Source organism: Adiantum capillus-veneris, chromosome 3, assembly GCF_014529385.1.
Source record: "Adiantum capillus-veneris isolate H3 chromosome 3, ASM1452938v2, whole genome shotgun sequence".
Classification (NCBI taxonomy): domain Eukaryota; kingdom Viridiplantae; phylum Streptophyta; class Polypodiopsida; order Polypodiales; family Pteridaceae; genus Adiantum; species Adiantum capillus-veneris.
This window is the reverse complement of record NC_140933.1, coordinates 9,723,061-9,729,060: the sequence shown is the minus strand read 5'-3', so window position 1 is coordinate 9,729,060 and position 6,000 is coordinate 9,723,061.

Below are 6,000 nucleotides of genomic sequence, written 5' to 3'. Positions count from 1 at the left end.
CCACCTACTCATTTTTGTTCTGATTTTTTCTAGGACCCACTGTTTGTGAGTTACGTCCACCCCCAAGGGGGACCCCAGATGTCTAAAAATATACCCTTATGTAAAAATCTGCCTTTGACTAGCCAGAAGGTTCAAATGAGTCATTTTCCAACAGGGAGATCAGCCTTGACTTCTCTATATTGCACTGGGACCCCGAATCTACAGAGAACATTTGTACAATCTATAGAGCTTTCCTGACGACCTGGGGATGCACCCTCAAGAAGAGGAGAGCATCGTCTGCAAACATTTTTTGCAAGTAGTTGGTTGTTTCCTGGTAGAGCCAGGCCTTGCAACTCCCCACGCTCAGCACTAGCTTCGAGCATCGTGATTAAAGGATGTGAACCAACCTATGGCAAAAAGCAGAGGGGCCAGAGGGAATCCCTACTTAATAGACCTTTTGACATCAAAAGAGCTTACTATTCTATCATTAAATAGGAGCTCTGACTGGCTACCAGCCCGTAGTGCATAATTAAGATGACATAGGCGAGGCCCAAAGCCCAGAGCTTCCATGATTGCTTCTTTATGTCCATGTTATTCTGTCATAGGCCTTATCTAGGTCTAGCTGCAACAAAATGCACTCTTAATGGTTCTATTCCCTAGCATATTAGAAACACTTAAATATCCCATTTTTGTACTTTGGAAAATTTTGCAATTTTTTTACAGTCATTTTCACTAAGTCAAATCAAGCATACCTAATAAGGTCTCCAAACTGAGAGGATCGCTAATCTAATATTAAAATCTTACATTTTCCTACTTATAATCCTTATAATCTCACTTGGAAGGTCACGAGAGGGAATTCTCAGGGGGGGCGTTGCTTCAACATGCAATGTTATACTTGAAGTGTAGAGGTCGTCAAGGCTAACACAATGCTAGTCTTTGTTTGCAAATCCCTTCTCTCTATAGTATGGTGCATGTAGATAAAATAGTCAATGTAGCCCTCACCATTTGTCATACAATACTCTTATCTAAAAGCTTTGATTTTCAATATTGATCCTCTTCTTAGGTTTACAAAATTGCCTTTTATATTCATACTGGGGTCTCAAATGTACAAGGGTTTTTATCGGGGTTTTATTAGCTTCTAGCTGTAACCTAATCTGTCAAGTGTTAAAATAATGATGCAATTTCGGAAGCTCATAGCTCCAAATTTTTTACTTAAAATAAAATTTAAACAAGATTCAATGGTTTTTGATAGGCAAATATTACACTCAAATCCCAAATACAAGTATATAATATTTTCATGCACATATTTCCTTCTTAAGTGTCGTCTTCTAATGGAATCTTCCAACACTCCCCCCTCCTAACTCATGGTGCGCTATGCCAAAAGCTTCATATCCTCTGAACTTTTCTTTCTGCTTTGTTTCTCAACTCCATGGTTGTGTACCTTAAATAACTTTCCCTAATATCCTTGACATATGAGCCAAACAGTGTAGTCCTGTAATTGAAGAACATAGTGTAAAATGCTTTCTTAAATGTTTGCAAATAGTAGGATGGCAAAAACATAAGCTTGGCAAAAAATCCATGAAGGACTACTTTCATTGCTGTTCATTGAGGTTGTAGGCCAATCCTTTATGCCTTCCAGGAATCCCAACCAAGGGGTGTGTGACAGTTGTTCTTTGTGATAGATTTGAATGCATGAGAGTAGAATCTTGCAAATTTCCCTTAGCATTTGACAACTAATGTTGGAAATGCTGTCAAACATATTTTGAGCTTTGTCTAGAGTTTTGATCATGTATTCTTTTGTAAGTGCTTCACCCCCTGATACCGGTGGTAGACTTGGATAATTCAACCGTGTAGGGTTTTTCTTTATGATCCCCGCATATGCCATCCAACTTCAAACTCTGGGCACGAGCATTGGGCACATGGTCACATCTTGGCATATGTGGCATGGTTCGTCCTCAACGTGAAGGGTTGAGATCATTTGTATGAGAATTATGCCATAGTCTCCCGCATTACAAAATTGAGTAGGCATAAACGTATTGGCACATACATTCATTGTTGATATAATTTGAGTCCACTCAAATGGCTCAAACAAATGCTCTGGAAAGGGTTCAGGTACATAGGCTTCATCTGTGCAATCCCTTTCTAAGATACACTCTTCTCGTTTTAAGCTCCGGTTTTTTGAGGCTTCGCACATCCAAATAGGTGTATCCTTGCTCAACCAACAAATAGGTGTATCCTTGTTCAACCAACATGGAAGCTTAGTTTCAGCCCAAGAGACTGAATCGAATTCTTGTATGGGTGTTTTCATGACATCTTTATAAGTGTGATCTTTTAGATTGGCCCTTGTTATTGATCTTACTTGCTTCAAGTACATATAATTTTTCCCCAATCTTGGATGAGTTGTACTTATCTCATGAAAGGTCTTCCCAAGATGATTTTGTAATTGAGATTCTTCCCAAAGTCTACTATGGCAAAAGTGTGTTGATATTCAATCCCACAAGAATTAACTATCACTTTTTCAAGCAGTCTTAAGGGTCTGTCGATGTGTCCATCAGCCAATTGCAATTTCATTCGAGTTTTTCTAATGGCTGGTTGTCCCCATGATTCCCATACTGCTTTCATGGCTATGGCTATGCCTGCCCCACTATCCAGTATTGCCATGGTTTCTATATCATTATATCTCACTAGAAGGGTTGTCTTTCCTTCTTCCCCTTCGTAGTATTCTCTGACTTGTTCATTGGAACAGATCGAATCTCTTTGGTATCCATTTTGTGTTTCAATTTTCCAAAAAAATGTGCAATTAGCCCTGTTATCCCCACCTTCTCCAAAGTTTTCTGTAGATCATTCCATAAACATGGTCTAATTTTTAACAGTTCTTCTAAAGTAAGAGTGCATTGGATGGGTGTAGACATGATTAAATGGATGTTGTCTACTTCTAGGGTCTGTTCCGCTCTCTTTACCTGAGTGGTTTTACACACTATGGATTCACCTTTGTTATCTCCCAAGTAAGAGGGTAGTGTTTTCAAAGTCAACGGTTTAGACATTCCTGAAGCTTCAGAGCCGCAATCCCCATACAAGGATTATACATCCATGTCCATATCAGGAGGAAGGTTGTCTAACCAAACTTCCTCTATAGGAGCGGACTTCAAAGTTAGGCTCCCATCATTAGTCTCTCTAACTTTTTTCCATAAGTGTCCTGGTCAGTCTTCTTCTATGAATGGAATTCCGTCTAAGGAATCTTTGTTGTCTGGCACTATAAGTTCTTGATCTTTTGTTTTAAGGTGGGGTTCTACCACCACTTTGTATTTTTCTTTATTGGTTCCTACCACAAGCTCCTTAGGTTTGGCCATACTCTCGAGCTTGGGTTTTTGTTTTGCCAGCATCTCTTGAGTAATTCTCACCAAATTTTGATAAGCTTCAAGCTTAGCTTCTTCCATGTCTGGAGAAGAATAGTTTTTCCATTTGTTTTCCATGTTTTGGTATGCTTTAAGTCCCGCTTGGTAAGCTCCCAAAGCTGCATTAATAGGCTCAAAAATTTTGTCTACCAAAATTGATCCTCCAGATTCACTGTGATTTCCTTGATTTCGCTCCTAGTTTCTTTTACTTTTTCTTGCAATAGTTTCTTTGCTTTCTCCTTGATTTCAACCCTTTGTTTCTGTTTTCTCATCTGATACCTTTTGTTTTTGCTTCTTTTGGTCTTTGGAGAGAAAATTTTAGTATTTTCTAAATCATCAGAGGAGTTAAGTTTCTTTTTCTTAGCCTAGGCTTTGGTGATTACCTTGATTAGAACAATCGGTTCACTCTCTGATGAGATACTAGGTATCACTTCGACTACGTTCACTACTGTTTTACCCTTGTTTATAGGATTTTTTGGAAAATCTTCAGGGAAGTGTCCTCCCTTTTTGCAACATTGTATGCAATAAGCTTCAACTAGCTTAATGTTCTTGCCAGGCTCTGGGCATTCATTTTTCCAATGATCATCTGCACCACAGTTATGACAGTTTCTAGTTCTTGGCTTAATCATGGGTCTTACCATAGGAGGTCTAACACCTTGATTAGCTACATAGTACTTTGGTGCAAGCTCTGGTGTAGTATAAGTCACAGGTTCTTCCATTGGTGGTGTATGTGAATGATACCAATCTCATTCTACCATTATTGTAGATGGACTAGGCTCAGCATAGGGTGTAACAAGCACAAGTGATTCTTAATCTATGACTCTCTTTGAATGCATGTACTTTATAGGCACTGCATTATGTTTGGGATATGGAGCTTGTTGACCCAACACGGATTGAGGTCTTTCCATACCCATCGGTGGTCTTTGATTTGGGGCCATATTAGGCTGATACCTATACATGGGTTGTCCCTGTGGTTTCATAGGCACGTATTGAACATTCCCATCATACTTCGGTCGATAATAGCACTCATTGGTCTCATGGTTGGTCTATTTACCCTCGATTGTGCACCGTTTTTACGGCCTAATTAGTTGTCCCTGTTGAGGTATCCCTTGTCATGGTCCCCTCATAGGTGCTTCTTGCATGTCATTTATCCTTTTGAGAATGTCTTCTATGGCTAAAAGCGATGCTACAACAACCATTTCCACTTGTGCTAGTTTGGTGGATGTTGTTTTTTCCCTTTGGTTATCCTTAGGGACATCTTCTTCATTGAAAATATCACAATTGTGCCATAAGTCAATAGCATCTGACACACACTCTTCTAGGGTCGTATGCTTCTTGCTATACAATATAGCATGAAGTTCTTTGTTTGACAATCTCTCTAGAAACAAAGATACTAGTATTTCCTCTGCAGGTATCTCTAGTTTAGGGCATCTTGCAATGTATTGCTTCATTCTAGTTGCACAATCCCTAACAGACTAACTTGGTTTCTGTTTGAAGCTATAGATTTGAGCTATCGTATTGTGTTTGATCCCCATTTTGGAACATGCAGCTACAAATCCTTGAGCTAATTTATTTAAGTCCATTATTGACCTCGGTGGAATGTTTTGGAACCATGTGGGTGCTTTTCCTTCTAATGTCATTTCAAATCCCTCAAATTGAGTATGAAAATCAAATATGTTTTTCCGCTCTTAGCACTTGCTTAAAGCTTGCTAAGTGGTCATATGGATCCCCAGATCCACTGTATTTTCTGATAAATTTCTGAAAATCAGCTGGTCTGACACGTCTATTTGGTTCAACTCCCGGTCTCCTAGCACTTGGTCATGCTCTGAGTCCTTCAAACCAGTCTGTTGGAAATAGTGACCCATGTAGCCCTAGATTGGCTTTAGTGTCACCCGGTTTTCTTCGGGATGAGGTGGTTTCTGGTTTCTTAACATTGCTCTCAAAAGATCTCTCATGGTGTTCATCTCTTGGAATAGTTTCTGGTCCTTGGCCTAGTATCCAATCCCTTATGGAGTACCCTTGGTATTTGGTTTGTTCCACCTCCTCAGGAGTCATCATAACAAAGTTATTGTTATAACAATCCCTAAACAAGTAGGTCGGTAGATCTATTGATCCCTTGTCCTTGATTTTGTAGATATAAATGATCTTCATGGGTGTTAGCTGTCCTGATTTGGCATGAGAAGTCCATAGAAGATCTTTTACGTTTACATCCTCCCAACAATAGACTCCGATACTAGGATTATTTGTACTAAGCCGTTTCAAAGGCTTCAAATCAACTTGATAGTATCGTTCGAATTCTAACATTGGTGGTCCTTCTTTTGCTTCCATATCTGGATTTATAATATTTACCTCTAACCCCCATTTGTCTATCATGCCAGGGTTTTTGACTTGTAAATATTGAGTTCCATTTCTATCCATGTACATTTTTCCTTTTTTGTTTGCCCTGAATTCCTCTTCAAACTCAATACCATGATCATCAATGCAAATAGCATACTCTTCATTAGGATCAAGGTAAACCTGAGCTCCATGGCGATTAGTTTTATAAAAAGAGAGTATATGCTTATGGCGCACTATCACTCCGGATTTTGAATGAGTTGAATAGGAATACATTTCAGATATTGATTCT